Below are 21438 nucleotides of genomic sequence, written 5' to 3'. Positions count from 1 at the left end.
TCTGCTTGTTTTTGAAGCATAAGTGTCCAAGGATGAAATGACTCACTGAATTCCTTCTCTTCCTCTCAAAACACCTGCCCCTTTCCCAAGGGACTGACTTTGGTCAGCCTAAAGCCAGTCTTCTCAGCCTCAGAGGTGCTGACATTTGGACCAGATCATTCTTTACTGTGGGGCCGGCTGGTGCTCTGAAGGGTGTCCACCCACTAGGTGCCAGGGGCATTGCACACTGCCTCCCACCAGGCTGTGACAGCGTGCAGCATCTGCAGACGCATTCCCCCGGTAGGAACCACTGCCCCCCCCCCCCCCGGAACCGTGCCAGGGCAGCCCCCTCCCCTTTCCAACAGGAGCGTCATTCTTGGCTCTTAGATCTGCATGTTGCTTTTTCACTGGTTCACCTGCCCAGGGCGACGTGAGAGCAGGTGAGGGCTTGGCGGACGGGGAGGTGAGGGGCCCAGGAAGCAGCAGGTCAGAGACGCCGTGAGATTCCTAGAGCGCAGCATCCCGGAGGCTGAGAGACAGGAGCCAGTGTCAGGGCAGAAGGTGGGTGGGCTGTGCCTTCTCAGGCGGGCCCTGCGGGCGGGGATGGGGCAGAGGGCGCGTCAGACCAGGGTGGGCGGCCTCGGCGGTCAGGAGCCCAGCCTGGCTTCTCCAGTCTCAGCGAAGGGTCCCCTCGTTCCCGGTAACTGACCCCCCTCACCGAGGAGTTAGTCTCTTCATCATGTGTTTATGGTCCCCGAGCTTCACTCAGATCTCGCAGCCCCCGGAGGTAGAGGGGGAAACGGAAGCCCAGCGAGGCTGACTCACTTGCCTCACGTCACACAGCTGCTCCGTGGATCTGGGTCCCTGCAGGGTGGCCCGAGAACACCGCCCTCGCCTGCCCCCGCGGGCTGATCATGCCGGAAGGTCAGCTGACACGCCTGGGGCATTTAAGCAAATCCAGAATGCCAGGCGCCCTTGTGGGATGGAGCACTGCCCAGAGGCCGGGGGCTCCCTGTGTTCCCCTCCTCCATCCTGCGCCTCCCTCCTCCGCTTTGCAGGCCCCGCCCCCGCCTGCAGCCCCCTCTCTGCTGTGTGTACGGATCCCATGTGCGCCCCCGTCACCCCTGCCCTCAGCTCAGTCCTCCCGCACGTAGAGCCTGATTTTAATGACCAGCTTCCCCCGTCCTGCCCGGATCTCCTGCACGTCCCTCGTGGGTCGTGTTGTGTCGGGGTGGGGTGGGGGGCAGAACCGGAAGTGCTGTGTACCTGGAGCTCACAGCCCCTTCGCAGTGAAATCCATCCCAGGCCGGGGAGCTTTCGATCCGGGGCGCACTGTTTGGTGTCTGTCTTCTCAGACATCCTTTCTCATTAATAACTGAAAATCATGAGAATGGGTTTCCCGGGTACCTCTCGGGCCTCAGCCTTCACTAGTGTGGTGGGGACCTGGCCCTTCTCCGGGCCCCAGCGTGACTGATTGCGTCCCAGGTCCTGTGTCCTCTGGGCGGTAGCGGGGCCGGCCCTGCAGACCCTCAGCGACCCCGCTCCTGCCCTCCTCCCGGGGTGCTGCGCCCCCATCCCCGAGATGGGCTGGCGGAGTCCGCCCGTGGAGCGCGTGCACCTGGGGTTCCAGCCTCACCCACACTCTGCCCTCTGCCCGCTCTGCATGGCTTCTCCACGAGCATCCTTCCAGTCACGTGCTGGACCCGAAGCCACGTAAACAGCGCAACTCACCAGTCAGCACCGGGTGCCTCGGAGGGCAGGGACCACCCGGAGTTCAGCCCCGAGGGGCACTGGGTGTCGGATGGGTTCCTGCTGGGCCGTGCGAGAGGGGGTACGCGGTCCCTGGTGTCAGGTATCAAGGGCTCGTCTCCCTCCAGCCCACTCCTCCCCTGGTTCCAGCATCAGGTGTACTTGTGTTCAGAAAAGCTTCCAAATTAAAATAAATGAATAAGTGAGTCTCCGCCCGAGAGAGAGCTTGAGAGGCTGGGGGGAGGAGCGGGCGTTCCTGGAGGCTTGGGGGGGAGGGGAGAGACAGGGACCCATGGGTCCCCCTTCCCTCCCACGGGAGGCCCCTCAGCCCTGTCACCAGTCCCTGGACGGCCCCCAGTGAGTCTCCTCTCTGTTTCTCTCCTTATCTTTGTCCAGAAATAGGGCCTTTTTAGACACTTTTTTTTTTTAAACGAATATTTCAAAGCCTATACCTCCATTCACTGTCCCTTAAATTCAGGTCACTTCTGCAAACGTTTATCAAGTTCCTCCTGTGTGCCGATCCTGGGCTCTGAAGATAAGCCCAGATGGAGGCCCTGCCACCCCCACTGGCGGGGCGGAGGTTGGCAGGACAGACAAGGGACCTTCCAGGTATGGTTGCCCAGCCAGCTGCACACCACACCCTCTAACAGCAAGACAGGGAGCCTGAAAGGTCAGGCCTGGATTCCCTTTTCCCAGGATGAGGTTTTGTGCGATTTTTAACTTATTTGCAGATAATTAACCCTCGGGTCAAAAAATCATACCCTTCTGCCTCTGCAGAGATTGAAATCAGATTTTTGAAGTGCAGCGATTGCTGCATAGAATTAAAAGCTTCTTGATGAATAATGCTGTCGTTACTGAGGGAGGAAATTACAGTAGCACTTTCTGTGATGTAATTAAAAAACCAAAAAAGCAGAGATGAATGGAATACCCACCAGTGAAAATGGGATTTGGTTTTCAGCAGAGGAAATTGAAGCTGTGTCGGTCACGTGGGTTCCAGTTTCCAGTCTTAAGTGAAGTGAGTCCTGACCCATTTCAGATTATAGCAGGGAGATTCATGGCACGTTTTCTTTAACCTTTGTAGGACCATGGCCTAAAAAGTGGGGATGGAGTGTTGTTCCAATAGCATGGGGTTTTTCCCAGCTACTGACTTTTCTTTCTACGAAGGCCAACCCCGTGGGCCAAGCATCCTCGTAGAACATTCAGTCCACATTTATTCCAAGACTCATCAGCTGGACCTGTGGATTTTATAATTGATGGATTATACTAAAATGCAGAAAGCCCAACTGATAATAATTGTGTTGAAACAAAAGCTAGAAACATATTGTCAATTTAGCCTCAAGGTTTATTTGTTTACTGTATAAAATGGTAACACACTCCAGTATTCTTGCCTGGGAAATCCCATGGACAGAGGAGCCTGGCAGGCTGCACGTCCATGGGGTCGCAAAGAGTCAGACGTGACTTAGCAACTAAACAACAAGAGCAAACAAACCCTTGGATATTTGTGACAGAGATGAGCACAGATCCTTAATTATAAAGCAGCATGAATTCATCTCTTATTCATTTCAAGCTGTCAAAGCTGCTAGAATCTCCGTCATTCAGTCCAGAGGGGAGTGTTGTCTGAGAGTGATGGTTAGTGCAGAAAGATGGAGATCTGTGTGTGAGTCTGTTGCCGCCCAGGTATCACCTGTGATTGGTCAGGGAACTTCGGTATCACCTGTGATCGGTCAGGGAACTTGGGTATCACCTGTGATTGGTCAGGGAACTTGGATATCACCTGTGATTGGTCAGGGAACTTTGGTATCACCTGTGATTGGTCAGGGAACTTTGGTATCACCTGTGATTGGTCAGGGAACTTCGGTATCAACTTATGATTGGTCAGGGAACTTCGGTATCACCTGTGATTGGTCAGGGAACTTCGGTCAGGTTCCAGGTAGGGTAGGTTTGCAGCTACATCCACACAGTGTACAGATCTGTCAGGAGGCAACAACTCAGGTTCAAGTTTCAATAAAGCGGGTAGTGCACGTAGGCATACCTAACCATTTCTCTTGCTTCTTACAGATTTTCTGGTATAAGGAGAGCGTATCTGCCCACCTCATGCTCAGCCACTTGGGCATTTGATTTTTCATGGACCGTAATGAGTAAAATTAATAATGAAGTCCATGGTAGGGAAAAACTTATGTTTCTTGTATATGAACCTTGTCAAAACAGGCACCAGGCATTCTTAGGAAGACCTAGGATTTATGTCTGATTCCTTATTAAAGTGTAAGAGGAGGCAAAAAAAATAGTGATGGTAAAATGCACAGCAAAGCAATCCCCTGCTGGATTTCTGTGATGTATAAATACAGTAATGTGTGCTCTGTCTCTCTCTTCTCGTTCCTGTCTGTAGGATTCCCGTTGGTACGTGGGCTGTTTCTTCCCTCACTCCACACTAAGCCCCGTGACTCGGGGTGAAGACATTGATTTAAGCCCACTCTACTTTCACTTTGCCTTGTGAATTAATGTAAGGAAATGAAATCAAACCTCCTAGCTACCACTCATTAGCAACACAATCAAGCTCTTGTGAAGGAAGATCACATATTCACTAGCTTCTTATAAGGAAACTTGAGCAACCAGAGCCTCTTATATATGCACTGAGAAGCATTCTCCCAGGGATTCTAGAAGGCCATGGAGGAAGCAAGAAATAGAACACACTTCAGAAATAAGATCCTACAGGAAGGAAGACAACTCCCCACCCTTTCTGTGGTAGTGCAAGTGGGGGGTGACACTGCTTGGCTGTCCTGACCCCCATCCGCAGCTCTCTCATTCTTGGCCTAGCAGTGACCATGCAACCCAGTTCTGACCAATAACAATAAGCGGAAGATTCTGGATACGGTTTCCAGAAGGCTTTTTGCCCAGTATGTCCCTGCGGCCTTTTACCTCCCTCTGTCTGCAATGAGGCCTGGGGTGGAGCAGCCACCTTGTGACTGTAACTTGTTAAGGCTGGTGGGGCAGAAGGAAAAGGGGTCCTGCCCCTTGGCTTCCTTGACTGCTCCTTTGGCCTTGGTTGCTGTTCAGTCCCTCAGTTGTGTCTGACTCTTTGTGACCCCACGGACTGCAGCACGCCAGGCCTCCCTGTCCTTCACCGTCTCCCGGAGTTTGCTCAAATGCGCATCCATTGAGTCAGTGATGCCATCCAACCATCTCATCCTCTGTCGCCCCTTCTCCTCCTGCCCTCAATCTTTCCCAGGATCAGGGTCTTTTCCAGTGTCAGCTTTTCACATCAGGTGGCCAAAGTATCGGAGCTTCAGCATCAGTCCTTCCAATGAATATTCAGGATTGACTTCCTTTAGGATGGGCTGGTTTGATTTCCTTACAGTCCAAGGAACTCTCAAGAGTCTTCTCTAGCACCACAGTTCAAAAGCATCAGTCCTTTGGCACTCAGCCTTCTCTATGGCCCACCTCTCACACCTGCACATGACTACTGGAAAGACCATAGCTTTGACCATATATAGACGTTTGTTGGCAAAGTGATGTCTGTGCTTTATAATACACTGTCTAGGTTTGTCCCCTTGCCTTGGGCCTCTGGAAATGTTGAATGCCTTGAAGCTAGGTCAGCTTTTCGTGCAGCATGACGCTGAACTCATCAGAACTGACACAGTTGTGGCTGCTAGCTCTGCAGATACAGAGTATGTTGTTCTGTTGCGAAAAGTCAAAGGAAATGAGATCCTACGTGAGCAGAACAGGATCCTCGAATATACATTCCTGAAATCTAGAGAGAGCTCGATGAATAAGATGTTCAGAAATTGTCTCAGAATGAATGACACAGAGAAACACATCATTTTTACTTAGAAGTAAAGTGAGAGGAGAACAGAATCTTTCCTGTTTATCAGATACAAAGTTATCTACATAATCACAAGGAATGTTTTTATTGCCAGAAACATCTAACTTTTTTAAAAGCTTAAAGTGATTTTTTTTATCATTATTTCTGCAAAATGTTTTTATTAAAGGAAACACCATATGGTAACAGCAAGAAGAGTTACTTACAAGTCACGAAGCTAGTCACAGATTCCTTTCCAACAGTTAAATTCAAAATACTCATCACAGGTCCCTGCATTTAGAAAAAAAAAAAACTTCAAGTTTCAAGACTCCTAAAAGTATAAAACTTTCATCAGAGTGTTGTGCAGTTGTTTTGCCTTTTGTTTTCTGTTCTCATCCTCTAGAATATGTAACACAGTCTTGTGAGACCTAGGGGTCACGTTCTAACATTGAGCAGCAAGTGCGGCGTGGGCACTGAGAGCAGCCGTCAGCCACGGCCGCAGGTGAGCTGGCCCTCGGTGCGAAGTCTCAGGGCATCAGCCCCAAGGCCTGCGGGGACAGTGTGTGACGCCGACACGTATCTCCATGCTTCTGCCCTGCTCAGGGGGACCATCGACAACCCAGGCAACCTTGAGCCATCAGAGTCTAACACACTGGGAAGCAGGGCGGGCTGTGCGGCTTCTGGTTCTGTCTCTGCACTAGCTCAGTGTGGTTTTAAGCACTCTGGTGCCCAGATTTAGATGCAGTGAAAGATGGCCTCACCAAAAAAGAGAGCGATAAGACGCGGGCGAGAACCCTCACCTCTAGCTCAGGAATCTCCAACGTTGAGGAAGTTAGGGCTCTGCGGTTGTTGGAAAGATCACTGTAATTTATTTTTTATTGAAATATAATTGACTTACAATGTTGTTTCTGCTGTATAACAAAGTGATTCAGTTGTACACACACACACACCCACCTATATATATATATATAAATATATACTTTTTCATAGTTTTCCACCATGGTTTATCGTAGGATATGGAATTTAGTTCCCTGTGCTCCACAGAAGGACCTTGTTGCTTATCAGCCTGTATACAATTCGCATCTGCTCGTCCCAGTGTCCCAGTCTGTCCATCCCCACCCCCTCGCCACTGGCAGCCACAAGTCTGTTCTCGTGTCTGTGGAGCTGTTTCTGTGTCATGGGTAAGTTCATCTGTGTCGTAGTTTCGAGTCTACCTGTACGCGATATCGTATGGTGTCTATCTTGGCCTGACTCACTGCTCTTAGAATGATAACCTCTAGGTCCATCCAGGGTGCGGCACGTGCCTTTATTCTGTTGAAAGACGACTATACGATGGCCCCCTGAGGAGCTGAGCAGAGGGTACGGTGTGTGTGCACACGCGTGATGTGTGTGCAGACCAGTGTGAGCACTGCCCGGTCTCCTGCCGAACGATGCCGCCGTGAAAACCCGCTCACCTGTGTCCTCTTTCTAGTCACACCCTCCCCACCCACCACCCTGCCCCTTGCCACCACTCATCTCTATATTGCTGCCACTTTTCATCTCTATAATTTTGTCATTTTAAGAATATTACAGGAATGGAATCATGCAGCATATGACCTTTCATGATTGGCTCTTCTCACTCAGCATGATGGCCTTGAGATCTGTGCACAAATCAAAAAAGTAAACACCCAAGAATCCTAACTTCTGGCTCAGCCACTTCCAACTGTGTTTATCCTCTCAACAGCTGTACAGAGTACTCACCTCATCGTACAGGTGAAGCCTTGAGGCTTTGACACCGCCCAGCGGCGTCCCTGGGGCCCCTACTCCCTCCCTCCCTCGCCCTTCGCCTCCCGGACAGCAGCCTTGAGGACTGACCTCTCTCTGGTCGCAGGGACCTCCGGGTCCCCAGGTGCCCGAAACGTCTCCTCTGTGTCCGTTTCTAAACTCAGCCTTGGTTGCCGTCTTGTTCCTCTGAAGTTTCTGTGTCCATGCAGCCTTGGGAAAGACAACCCCGCCTCTTCCAGTTCTAAGATGAAGGGGTCCGTCGGAGTGAGCTTTTCCCCAAAGTGTGCCTGGAACTCCAGATCTGCCAAACCCTGAATCTCCTCCTGGGATCTGTTACAAGATGCTCACGGAGCGACTGGCTCCTTTCCCACGGACCCTGGTAGCACAGCTGTTCACCCCCCGCAGTGTGGTCTTTAATCATCACCCATCTCTGACTTTGTCCCTTCTTCCTGCATTGACGCCTCCCCAGATGTCTCATCCCTTTGGTTCTAAACATAGCTTCTAATGAAGAACCAAGTCACTTATTCTAAGGGCCGAGTGGGGAAAAGAGATGGCAGTTCTCAAAAACTGTGGCAGGTTGATTTTTATTTAGTACATTTCACTTGTTCTCATTATATGCCTAACCATCTAAGCGTGAAGTTCACTGAACTTTGCTGGTGGAAGCCTTTGGAAGAGTTGGAGATTTTTTTTTTTTTTTTGGTCAGTACAAAGTTTCCTCTTGGTTTTCATCTGGCAGAATTTTCCTTTGGTTGTTTTGTTTTGTGTCCAGCCTTGTTCAGCTGGTTGAGTGCCTCTTCTTACTCTCTGTAACCTTCACCACTTCCTCTTCCCTGCTTGCCTCTCACTTTTTAAGTGTCTGCAAAGAAGAAAATGTGTTTGAGGGTACTGAAAACCAGGAAAAGGGATCTGGGAATAGTATTGTAAACAGGTAAGTGTCCTGTCCCACAAAGGTTTCTTGAAACAGAAGCATCACGGTCCGTGAAGGAGATGGGGAGAGAAGCTCAGATCCCGTGGAGAGATGGGTCCCAGAGCCATAAAGAGGAATCACGCTTGTGCCTGATGTCCCGTGAGGTGCCTGCAGGTATGCGTGTGTCTGTGTGTGCTCAGGCTGGGGGTGTGTGTTAGATTCCGGGGTGGGAACACGGTATGTGACTCCAGATACGAGTGGAATCCCAAGTTCGCCGCCCTCTCGGCCGGGTCTAGTCGTCTGAGCTCTGCAGACACTCCCAGCTACACTGCAGCCTCTTGGGAACCCAAGGGCAGTTCCTCAGCGATCCAGCGTCTTGCCCAATAGCCACTTGTGTGCCCTCGAACCTCCCTGTCGCTCATCTCTGAAGCTCTCTTGACGGGACCGTCTGATTAGTGGCGATCACCCTGCAAACTGCTCTGCCACACAGGGAACCGTGGAGGCCTCCTTCCGTCCACCCCAACCCCGACGCCAAAGCCCCCAGCGACGGCCCCTGTGGGGGACGCTGACCACAGGCCCGGGAGGCAGCAGATGGGCCCGAGCTCACGCATCAGCTTTCCTACGGTGGCTGAAAGGCGACGGCCCCTGGTTCTGTTGTGTCTTCGCCACTGTACAAACAGCTTGAATATTGGAAGGTGAAAGCCATGCTGTCTAATGGCCCTGTCAAAGTTTCATGGGAGCATTTGATCAGTGACAAACCTCGCTCAGAACAAAACCGTGTTTCTGATGCCGTGGCCGAAAGCTCACCCTTGCTGCACTGAGGTTGCCTCCGAGTTCGGGAGTTTGGGTCGGGGTCATCGTTGGTAGGTGCCGCGGTCTGGAGGAGCTGGAAGAGGGGGTGAGCAGAGGCTGGGAAAGCGGCTTCTGAAATCATGCTGAGCCTGAAGCCGGCTGTCTCCCTCTCCTTTGAGGAAGTGAAAAACCAATGTGTTTATCAGGAAGCATTTAATAAATATCTGTCATGTAGGCCACTGCCAGCAATAGTGAACTCCGTTCCTGGAGGGCTGATCCCTGCTGGGAGCGTCCCGTGTATGCGCGCATCTCTCCTCGCCATCCTGCCACGCTTACGTCTGGGCGCTGAGCCCAGCCGGCCGCTCTCAGCTGCTGACGGCCGTTTCATCTCTTCCTTCTGACCAGTTAGCTCCCGGCACCGACAGTGACAGGGAGCGGCTTCACGTGGGCAGTGACCCACCTGGGGCCCGCGACCTGCAGGGGAGGGTGGAAGGCATCTGAAGGGACACTCCTGAGGGACACCCCAGACGATGCTTTCCTGGCCTGGGGACCGCAGCCTGGGGCTGAGGGAAGAGCAGTGCTGAGCAGGAGGCAGAGGAACCAGACTGGCTAAGGCCAGCCCTCTGGCCCGCCCCACTCTTACCAGGGCAGCCTGACCCCGCGCTTGCTGTGTGCTCTGAGTCCCTTTGCCCTGGGGACTGTGGTCCCCACGGCCAGCCCTGTGCTGGCAGGCTGGACCCGTATGGCACTGAGTCAACATGACAACCATGCTCTGCGAGAGCCGCTCTTAGAGTCTCTGTCAACAGGTGAGACGCACAGGCTTTGGGGGCTTAAGTAGCTTCACCAGGGCACATGGCCACGAAGTGGCAGAACTCGGATGCAAACCCGGTTCTGTCTGAGTCCTAAGCCTCCTCTCCTTCCCAGGGGTCCCCATCTGCTCCCACCTCCCGATGGGCTTTCTGTTGGAAAGATGCTCCCTTTTCCAGGGGCTAGAGGAACCTCTCCATTTCCATGCTGTGCTCAGCGTGGGCACTCAGTGACTCCTCCAGAGGTGGCCCCAGGAGTTCCAGGCAGGTGCTGTGGTTTCTGCACAGAGCCCTCTCGGTGGGCAGCACGTGAAAACACTTTACCTTTTTATTGCTAAATCAACACACGTGCAGATAAGTGTGGACCACACAGATGCACAGTATGATCAATAGTCGTAAGGAGACCATCCCAGTCAGGACCTATCTGGATCTGGTCATTAAACATTGGTGGTGGTGATGGTGTTCAGTCACTAAGTCGTGTCTGACTTTCTGCAACCCCATGGACTGCAGCATGCCAGGCTCCTCTGTCCTTCACTCTCTCCCAGAGTTGGCTCAGGATCGTGTCCATTGTGTCCGTGATGCCATCCAACTGTCTCATCCTCTGCCGCCGCCTTCTCCTTTTGCCTTCAAGCGCTGGTGACAAAGAACTGGTCATGGTGACCTTGGTCATTCTCCCTGGCCTAGTCACTCCGTTACCTTCATCTGCAGCATCTGGCACTCTTCAGGAAAAGCAGTGGTGTTTATGTCATGATCTGTAACATTTATGCCACAATTAACACCCGCAAATAGACCCACAAGATGGTATCCTAGAACAGAGCCGTTAAAAAAAATAATAAAACAAAGTTCTGAATCAAGGCAACAGTGATGATGAAGTTATTATTAGCCCTGTTCTACATTCTAGCTCATGTGATGCCAAATTCTTAGGGGAAAAAATGGCCTCCCCAGCGATTTCCTGGAAATCCTAAGTTAGGAGCGGGTTCAGGGCTCTCGGGGCTGTGAGATGACTGCTCCCCCACCAGCCTCGGCCCGCGCCCTTTTCCCTTCCGTCGGGAAGGGACGAGCCTTTCCTTTGAGAGCGGACGTGCTCACGTCTGCGGCAGGAGATCTTACGTAGACATGCTTCACTGTGTGTGCCTGTGGTTTAATGGTCTCTTTTACTTTTCAGCAGACATCCCGCCTAGATAAATACCAGTTTCTATTTGTGTGTATCTCTTGTAATTGATTCTTTATTAGCTTTTCTCAAAGACAGTGGAATAAAAAGACCTGTTTGAAGAAAGCACAGAATGTCCATTGCCGCCGTAAGAGAAGAAATAAATCAAGGGGTCTTTTATACCAAAGGGAGCCCTCTGTGACCCTGTGTGGTGGAGTCAGAGGGGAACCCTGGGAGCGGCTCACCCTTGAAAGGAGCCCTGAAGCCTGTGATGTGGCCCAGGCTCCAGCTGGCCTGCCCTGCAATTAGGAGCGGATCTGTCGGGATGTGTGTCTCCGGTTCAGACGTTAACCCTTACTTAGTCTTCAGTTTAAAAAGACAAAAAAAAGAAATGTCTTTCAGCTCTGATGAGTGCTTTCATTATTTTCATTACTATGTAATCTGTAATATTTGCTGTTTAAACTCCCAGGCAGCCAGCAGGCAGTTGTCTGTTTCACTGCGGAGGGCAGCCCAGAGCCGAGCAGGCTTTCTTCCAGAAGTCAGGCCCACGCTTGCAACAGAGACAATGGCACCACGGAGGAAACACACACACACACGCATGCACACGCATGCACACACGCACTCGTCTTCACACCACGGTATCCAGTTTCTGTTTGACTGCGCGGGTCCTTGTCTGCCCACCGGCCATCCATGCACACTTGGTGCGGTTCCAGACGGCGGCTTTCTGGGTCCTGGTCGTAAACTCCGGCCACTCAGAGTCCCCAGCCAGGGAAGAAGGGTGGCCCAGCGCTCTTAATTTTTTCAAACCAAAGCTCTTTGAGGACAGCACTGACTCAGGCCCGGGTCTTCAGGGAAGGGGTCTGGCCTCGAGGCAGCAGCCTGACTTGGCTGGTGAGGCTGGGGCGTGGTCAGGAGGCTGCAGGCGTCCGCCCCCCAAGGGAGTCTGCTGTCTGCCATTCGGCGAGTGTCTGCTGAGCCGCTGCTGTGGACCAAGCATCATACCGGGGCCGGGCACTCGGCAAGGAATCCTGCTTTCTGGGGGCATTGGGGGGGGGCGTGCACAGACAAGTGATGGGTGTCACAACCCACCAGCACAGGGATGCCAGGGAGAGCCTCTCAAGAGAGGAGCTTCCAAGCAGAAACCTGAGGAATGAGTAGGAATTTGTGAATGGGGCACATAGAGGGAAGGTCCCTGGACTTTGAAGGCAAGGGAACAGCCATCGCCATGCTGGGCTTAGCCTTAGATGGGAAGAAGGATGGAAGAGAAAGGCAAGGATTCTGTGAGCCCTGGTGGGCTGTGGGCTTGCTGATGGGCACCTTGCTGATGGAGGGGCTTCTTGGTGACATCTTCTTCCTGCCTGGAAGGAAGACAAGATCATTTAAGAGATGACCGTTACTAGAAATGGGCTTCCCAAGTGGCGCTAGTGGTAAAGAACCCACCTGCCAATGCAAGAGATGTTGGACACGCAGGTTCCATCCCTGGGTTGGGAACATCCCCTGGAGGAGGGCATGGCAACCCACCCCAGTATTCTTTCCTGGAGAATCCCATGGACAGAGGAGCCTGGTGGGCTACAGTCCATGGGGTTGCAAAGAGTCAGACATGATGGAGTGCGCATGCATGCACACGCGCACGGACGCACACACACACACACGCACACACACACTCCTATCTGGGAGGAGGTGGTTTCGTGAAGGGTCAGGCTCGCCTGATTCCTCTGCTCTGCTGTGCAGAGGTCCCGGGAGGGGGCGGGCTGCGACTCACACGAAACACTTCTGCTTCTCCCCACCCTCCTCCTCCAAGAAGACATGGCAGCCAGCACGTCGGGCTCCAGCTCCGTGGTTTCTACCGCATCCCCATCGAAATCTCTGCACTAATGCTAAGTCCCAGGGCGTATTTAATTAAAAGACAAATGGCAAAATGAGGTTGTGGTGGGTGCTTTCTAACTGTGGCCTGCTAGATTTTAATTGCTCCTCATAAACCGTGAGAGCTCCTCCCAGGCGCCACTCTGCACACCCCTGTCCTTTTTTCATCACAAAGGAGACGTTCTCAGCCGCTGACAGGCCGGGCCTCCTGTCTCCACAGAGAGACTTGATCTCGCCCGACAGTGATTCAGCAACTTGCCGAATCCAATTAGCAGCTTTGCAGCTCCTTCCTCAGAGCGGCTGCAGTCGAGTCTGGCTGCAGACGCCTCCCCCAGCCGCATCGCCCAGCCCAGGGTCTGCCCACTCGTCACCAGCGATTACTGTGGCCAGAGTGCGTGCACCAGCGCGGGGCACTGGGGGTCCTGGTGGGTTAGAAGCCTGCTTGGCCCGGGGTCCCTGCTTTTCTCTGTCCTTCGCCGGAGGTTGACACGGAATGCCCTGGGACACTCATGATTAGAACAGCCAGAAGTTCTGGGCAGGAACTGAGGCCCAGAGACAAGAAGGTGCCTGCTTGGGGTTACCTGGGTATTTAGGGAAGGGCTATGCTTTGGGGTCCCGGGTCTCCTGACACCCCTCTACGGGCCTACACCTGTAGCCCCCGCCAGGTCCCTACAGACTCTTCCCCAGCTGGCATGGCAGTGAGGTGGGGAGCCATACAGCCCCTTGGGCTCCCAGACTCAGTACATGATCCTGAGCTCTCAGGGTCTCCTTGGTGAGACCCTCAGCACCCTAAATTCCCTTCTGTTTTGATTCGGGGACAGGAGGCGGGCCAGAGAGAAGGAGACAGAGAAAACGCAGGCGTGAAAACGTTATGAATCGGCCACTCCCACAAACACTGGAAAAAGCAGGTGGCCAGAGGGGCTCAGCTTTGTGGGGGCCTCTCTTGAGGGGGAAGAAGGGGGCTCCCTCTGGTGTTGTGCCCAGGGGCCCAGGATTACACTGGGGCCTCCGCCCCAGCTCAGAGCACTGCCCGCATCTGTCCACGGACGCGAGATCTCTCTGCAGCTCTTTTGATGGACACTTGCCTGCGTTTCGTGAGTTGCTGTTTTTGTTGTTGGAACAGACCTGGTCCACACCGGCAGGCCGAGTGAATGAGCCTATTTTAGTGAACCGTGAAGCGATCGGCCACGGCGCTCGGCCGTCTGTAACCTGGGCGCCGCCTCCCCGTGTTAATGTGCACGAGAATTTCATGGCTGCGTCCCGTCTGCTGAAAAGGGCGCCGCACACCTGGCACTTGTCTCTGCCGTGTTTTGATTTTTCTTGTGCCCCGAAGTAACCGCAGAGAGTGGTTTTTAAAAAACAGAACCAACCGGGATATGTCTTCCAAGTCGAGCACAGTCGCCACAGTGTTTCAGAGAGAGACCCACCAGCCTCTTCCCTACAGTTTGGATACGAGTGGGTGGTCCAGACTGAACCCACGCCCCGGAGGTGCTGATGGAGAGGCTGCTCAGCTGCGGGCCGGCGGGGGTGCTCACGGGCCAAGACGGCGCGAGGGTGAACGGACACAGCTGAGCGCCTGGCGCCCAGTACATTACAACTAATGTCAATGCTCTTGCTTGTTTTTTTTCTTTTTAAGTAAATCAGGGGACACATAACTTTTTATTAACCTAAATAGATGTATGCCCTGCTCATTAAACAAATTAATTACCAACGCTTATAATGCTAATACTAACTATAGTAAATGCTATCTTTTATTGAGTATGCATTTTGTACCAGGCATTACGTTGTGATCTTATCTCATAAGTCTATTTGTGTTAGGTTCTCAGTTGCCCAGTCATGTCCGACTCTCTGCGCCTCTGTGGACTGCAGCCCCCCAGGCTCCTCTGTGCGTGGGATTCTCCAGGCAGGAATACTGGAGTGGGTGGCCATTTCCTCCTCCAAGGGATCTTCCCAACCCAGGGATGGAACCTGCGTCTCTGGCATCTCCTACACTGGCAGACAGATTTTTTTTTAAACGACTGAGCCACCTGGGAAGCCCGTGTTTTATTAGCCCCACTTAACGGTGTCGGACGCTAGGCTCAGAGAGTCAGGAACTTGCCAGAATGAGAGCAGGTCTCTCAGTGCCTCTGCTGGCCTGACTCACCACGTGTCTCGCGAGTGGTAAGGTTCTGTGGGAAGCCCGGAACTGATGGTAACAACCAAAACAGAAAGTCAGCTTTCCTGAGTTATTTACCCCAACTGAGGGCATCTGGAACAGCATCCCAGATGGAGACCACCCCTGGAGAAGTGGGCCCTCTGAGACCAGCCCCTGTCAGCAGTTCTGCTGGAGAGTGAGCCTGCTTTTCACTCCTCTGTGATCTAAGCCATCCATCCTATGATTGCTGCTCACTTCTTTTTGAGTCTGGTTTTCCTCCTGAACGATACCATTCATAGGGCTTTCATTGCCGGTGTTGAGTGGTAACTTGTCATTTTGTCTCACTTTGAAAATGTTTTTATTTTGCCATTATTCCAGAATAACAGCTTAGCTGAGTGTAACTGTATAGGTCCACATTTTGTCGATATTATTCCGTCGCCTCCTGACTTCTTTGGAGCCACTGAGAAGTCTCACGTGTCTTTAACTGCTCCTTTGCAAGTTTTCTCCTTTTCCCCTCTAGTTGCTATGAAGGGCATCTCTTGGTCTTAATTGTTCTGCAGTTGCATTACCATGTGCTTAGGGCAGAGTTTTTTAAAATCCCATTCAGAACTTACTGTGCTTCCTGAGTCTGAGGAGTTCATTATTTCTGGAAATTCCCCAGCCATTATCTTCTCAGATGTCCTCTGTTCTTCTTCTGGGACTCATAGTCATCTGAGTTTTCTTACATTCTCCAGGATTTTCATTTCTGTACTTGCCTCCCTGTTGTGCTGTGCTTAGTCGCTCAGTCGTGCCCAACTCTTTGTGACCCCATGCACTCCAGCCACCAGGATCCTCTGTCCATGGGATTCTCCAGGCATGAATCCTGGAGTGGGTTGCTATGCCCTTCTCCAGGGGATCTTCCCAACCCAGGGATCGAACCCAGGTCTCCCACATTGCAGGCAGATTCTTTACCGTCTAAGCCACCAGGGAAGCCTCTGTACTTCCCTACTGTTGCTGCTGTTGCTAAGTCGCTTCAGTTGTGTCCGACTCTGTGCGACTCCATAGACGGTAGCCCACCAGGCTCCTCTGTCCATGGGATTTTCCAGGCAAGAGTACTGGAGTGGGGCGCCATTGCCTTCTCCGTACTGTGTTCTAAATAGTTCCACACGTCTGTCTTCCTGTTTTTTTAATTCTGTATTCAGTTGTATCTAGTCTATTGTTTAGCCCTTCCACTCATTTTAAAGTTATAACTATATTTTTATTTCTATACATTTTCTATTAACCTGTTGGTTTTTTTCAGATCTGCTATCATTTATAATGTTCTTTCATATCTTGTATGTCTTTAAGTATTTTTAAATGTTTAACTTTTAATCACTAGAAACACTTTTTGGATTGTTCTTGTGTTTGGAATTCTCAGGATACTGATTCTTCTGCGTTTTGCCTGGTGACTGGCATGTTCTGGGCTGTCTCCTCATGTGCTCTGTGTTTTCCAACTGAGATTATGTTCACTGGGGCCTTTCCTGAAGTGACCCCTCGAGGCCCCCGTTTCCTCCAGAGCTGTTCTGCACTGTCCTCTGCCAGGCAGTCTAGGGACTCTACGGGCAGCATCATCCCAGGACCAGTTTTGCGCTGACGTCTCAGCTTGAAGATCTGCAGCATTTCCTAGCCTACTCTCGTGTCAGGGATGCAGCCCTTCAGCTTTGTGTGGGAATTTCAAGTCCAGTTTCTTGCTTCATGTGGACCAAAGCCTCCAACTCTTGTTCTCAGGTAGACATTAAAATCTGAACTCTGGGTTACAGTAGCTGATTCTGCTCCCTCCTCTGGGCAGCACAAGTTCTAGACACATATTATTACGGGTTTTTTTGTTTGTTTGTTTGTTTTGGTTTTTTTTTTTCACTTGGAGATTCCCCTTGCTTTCATAATCTACTCAGCTATCAATGTTTTCAAGTGTTATTTGCAAATCTAGGAGTATGTTGCAGTAGGATCTTCAGTTGATCATGTTTCACCATCATCCTGGACTCCTCTTGGCTCAGTACTATCTTATTCTGAGCTAACTGTCGTACATGGAACAGATTGTGGGGGAGAAAGGGACAGACTTAACTCTCTGATCACCTGCTCTAGCAATCTGTCCAAAGCACAGCCCAGCTGAGTGCCCAACACTCAGTCCCTTGCCCAGTAAGAAACTCAGCATGAAGTAAGGGAGCTGGAAGCTGCTGGCCCACACGGTACTTCCGTCAAGGCATGGCAGTGTCAGATTGGACCTCAAGCCCACGAAGGAGGTGTCTTGTTGACACTTTGCCTTTGAAATTGACTCCTGAGCAGTCTTACTGAATCTCACCTAAACGTTTATAAGGAGCAGAATTCAGCTTAGAAAATGGAGTATGTTTTTCTCCTGTACACCAGAAATGTAAGCTCAATGTCTTTTTTTTCTCTTTTTTTGAAGTAAGAAAATATCAAGAAAGGAACATTTTTTCCCTCTTGAGTTTGAAAATGGACAGCCACGACTCAATTATATTTGGATACGGTTTATTGACTCTGACTTTTGCTTTATTAGTACTTTCTTCCAAGTTGCTGACCACGCTTTGTTCACATGACTTCCACTTTTCCTAACTGAGGGACTAGTTGGGAGCAAACAGCATTACTTTGGTTTTATTGAGAGCTGGAGAGGTCAATAGATTTATGTACAAAACAGAGATGGCCAGACCACCAAAAAAATGCTGTGCACTTGAGCGGACCCACCTCCCTGGCCCCAGACAAAATTGCTTTTTCTTGGAAGTACATTTTAGAGCTATTCTCTGAAGTTTCATCAAGGGAATAGGCTTGTGAAACCCACGGCTGCCTTGAAAGAGCAACATGGTTGAGACCCTGGCCACTAAGTCAGGCAACAAACCAGGACTAAAAGCACAGCTTTGGAGGCAGCTGGAATCCCGCCACTGTTGCCTGCGACCTGCGTGATCTGGGAGGACACGTGGAACCTCTCTGAGCTGTAGTTTTCTCATCTGCAAAATAGGGGGGCGGGGGGCAGAAATCCCCATTATGATGGGACTGCGATAAGAATTAAAGGAGAGCTTGCAGCAAGGCAGGCTAAGTCACCCAGAAATCCTAATGATTACTCAGCTGAAGCTGCGTGTATGGAGCCCACCTAGGCTTTTCTCTGGGGTGGATTTCCTTCTCCGAACCCCTACAATCTCTTCTCCCCTCGGGCAGTGAGGACCTTGGGACTGATCAGGCTTCTCCCACTGTGGCTGTGAGTTCTAAACCAGATTTACATCTTCATTCATTCAGCTCACCACCTGCATATCTGTGTTCCATGGTTTCCAGGTCTGACTTTGCCTTCATCAACCTTATGTTTTCCCTCATTCTGGCTTTTTTTTTTTTTTAATCCATATTTGTTATGCAGGGCAAAGATGGAATGAAATATTCAAGGGCCAGCACTTTATGCTCAATAGGCCCTTCTTTCCTTCAGTGTTTTTCTTTCTTCTTTTGCCCTTTCTTTTCTTTGTACTTCTATGCTTTCTCCACTGTATAATATTTACTAACAAATCAATTTTTTCCTTTTTGTGATAAAGTCCTAGTCACGTTTCAGAAGGCATCCTGTGGTTCATCTATTAGTGGGATATCCCTTTTGAAAAGCAGCTGGCGGTGACTGTGGACATCAACAGCCCGGCAGAGTGCATCTGGGAGGGGTGATGAGCCGAGTTTAATGCAGGGGGAGGGAGTGGGGTTCCAGCCTTGGCCCCACCCCCTCACACCGTCTCTGCAGGCCTGGCCCTGCTCTGCAAGCAGAGGCGACGGTGTCCACCTCTCAGGACTGCCCTGTGGTCACAGCCACTGAGTGATGTCATGTGGGCGTGAGGTTCTAGAAGCTGCATAGCTTTATAATTGCCAACTTTCCTTATCGCTGCTACTGTTACTATTGACAAAGTGTCTTCAGTTTTTTAAGAGGTATGTGATGCCAAGGGCCAGAGCTTTCGTCAGTCTTGTCAATATTTGGAATTTAAAATTTGTTTCCATACCTAAGTCATACAAGCGTCTGGGACAAGCTTGTGTCAGCGTGTTTCCTCCTACCAGCTTCTCAGGGGAGTAGACGTCTGCGGTGGTCATTTTGAGTGTCCAACAGAACACACGCCATGTGGTGGATGTTCGTTTGTTGACCGAATGAGAGAGTGAATGAATGAGTGGCGCGGAGAGACACACAGATGTCTGACCTCCCAGGCAGAGGTGCTGAACGTTACAGGCACTCCCCCCCCAAGCCCTTTGTCACTCTGACCACCTCTGGTCCTGGGGTCCCCACCAAGATCACCAGACTGCTTTGCTGCTGACAGTGAGCTGTCGGGTCAGCAGGGCTGTCGTTGGGGAGAAGGGCTGGGGTGAGCACAGGGCCAGTGAGGAGAGCCAGGGAGCCCTCCCCAGTTCGCCGTGGGGCAAGGTCCCGCTCAGCCTGTGCGGTGGGTTCCTGGGGGGGCTGCCCCCGAAGCGATCATCACCAGGGTCTGCAGCCAGCACTCCACCCTGGACCACAAAGTCGCCACGGCCCTGATGCTGGAGCCCGTGATCCCATGAAACACGTTGCTCGGATGATGCGTGTTTAATCAGCTCTCCCTGCCATATTCCAGCCTAGAGTCTATGTCCAGAGGAAGCTTGTCCTCCCAGCCGAGGCCCTGTTTGGCTACTCTCGCCCTCAGCCTCTCACTGTTTGTCGAGGGATGACGCGACTATTAGACCCAGAGGGTCTCTTCTCAAAAGCATTTGCGAAATAAACATAAGTCATGGACATATGTATACATTTCTCTTTACTAACATGTGCTTCCTTTGTAACTAACTAGTCACCGAGTCTTTCAACATAGTCAGCCCATTTCCTCCAGGCCTCATTAAAGAATGAAAGCCGTACGACATGCACACTCACGGGCAGCTCCGCCACACACTCCTTGGTTGGGTGGCTCTTAATTCAGACAGTGACATGGTTTTTGTATAGCGTTATACCTCTGGAACCCTCCATTGTTGGGGGCTGTAGAAGCTAGTTTAACAACCTCTAGCTGCAGCGAAGCTGCCAGGAGCAGGCCCCCCCGCCTTCCACGCGCTTCCTTAGGCGCCCAGCCCTGAACTCTGCTTCCAGCTCAGGCTTCTTTGCTGCTGTTTAGTTGCCCAGCCGTGTGCGCCTCTCTGCGACCCCGTGGACTGTGGCCCGCTAGGCTCCTCCGTCCACGGGATTCTCCAAGCAAGAATACCGGAGTGGGTTGCCATTTCCTTCTCCAGGAGATCTTCCCAACCCAGGGATCGAACCCATGTCTCCTGCATTGCAAGCAGACCCTTTCCCATCTGAGCCACAAGGGAAGCCCTGAAGCTTCTTAGCCAGAGTTTTAAAGCCATCTCCCTGCAGATCAGGCAGCCTCCGGACAGCTCCCCATTGGACCTCTTATACCTGGAGCATACACTCAGCATCCTTTGTTAAAAGAGGAGACATAATGAACACCCCCACCAGTAACACGTGTGTCCTTCACCACCTAGAACAGGGTCCCTGCCCTTCACCTGCCAGACGCTACTCATGCTGAAGATCGAGGTGTAAGTGCATCTCCCCGCCAGTCTTCTCTCAGCCCGAAGTCACCTAAAGCCTGTGGTTGCGTCCAACACTCAGCGTAACAGCCGTGCCTGGGGGGGCCACGCCACACATCCACGTCTCAGCCCCGACACAGGTGGTAATCTCCCACCTTGTATGTCTTGTTTTGGGGTGCCTCTTCCCCTCGCCTGCCACTGTGTCATGCACAGAACGGCCACTGCGTGAGTGTTGATGTATCAACAGCCACTGCGTGATGTGTTGATGAAGCAATGTTACTCCCCATTCTGTATCTCCTGCAGTTTCTGCCTCCACGCAGAATACATCATTGCAGGTCAACTGACTGAGTTGAAAATGTAGCACGTCACCTACCAAAAATCTTGTGTTTTGTGACCCAGCTCATCCACTGCGATGCCAGCTCGTTCAGGAAGCCACCATGTACCAACCTGGAGTTAAAGTTAGCTGTGTCGACTTGGGCTGGGCAGACGCAGCCAGGGAGGAAAAGAAAACCTCTTCCAAATCTTCCCCACAAAGGACGAGCGCGGAGCTTTGGAAATCTGTGCCACATGAGACGTTACTTCAAGTTTGTTAGAGATGTAGGAGGGCGACTTGGAAGACAATGGAAATGTCGCAAAGAATTTTTCAAATGTGGTAAACCCTGTGACAGCATGGTGAGCTTTGAAACCACTTGTGTGAAAGGCAGGGCAGCCTGGTTGCTAAGTTAGTGACGCCAAGAAGCTGAGCCGTCTGGGCAGGCGGAAGCCAAGCACACCGTTCTCTTAGGACGGTCCTGCCCCTGCTGAGCAGGGGCCTGGTGGGGGTTTTCATCATTGTTTTCAATTTCTCTGTTTTTAGTATAAATTTGAATTGCCAATTTCCATTTCTAGCAATAGCCAACTAGGTGGTTTGGGCCAACTCTCCTCCAAAAGGAAATGTTTGTGGTGCTGAAATCCGCAGAACGTGAA

The 21438-nt window shown here is 51.5% G+C and overlaps 1 protein-coding gene and 1 long non-coding RNA gene across 28 annotated transcripts in view; both read left to right on the top strand.

The window, feature by feature from the left end:
• The window catches only part of FARS2 (phenylalanyl-tRNA synthetase 2, mitochondrial), a 310200-nt gene that overhangs the window by 281940 nt on the left and 6822 nt on the right, over positions 1–21438 (top strand). The gene's annotated exons all lie outside the window — the stretch shown is intronic.
• On the top strand, positions 6629–9221 carry LOC147347816 (uncharacterized). Its single transcript, XR_015152579.1, has 2 exons — positions 6629–8369; positions 8686–9221. It is a non-coding gene; the product is annotated as an uncharacterized LOC147347816 (long non-coding RNA).

Source organism: Bos grunniens, chromosome 23, assembly GCF_055505025.1.
Source record: "Bos grunniens cultivar Pamir isolate PY7600 chromosome 23, Bosgru_T2T1.0, whole genome shotgun sequence".
In the NCBI taxonomy this organism is placed as follows: domain Eukaryota; kingdom Metazoa; phylum Chordata; class Mammalia; order Artiodactyla; family Bovidae; genus Bos; species Bos grunniens.
The sequence above is the reverse complement of the archived record's forward strand: the minus strand, read 5'-3'. Positions and strand labels throughout refer to the sequence as shown.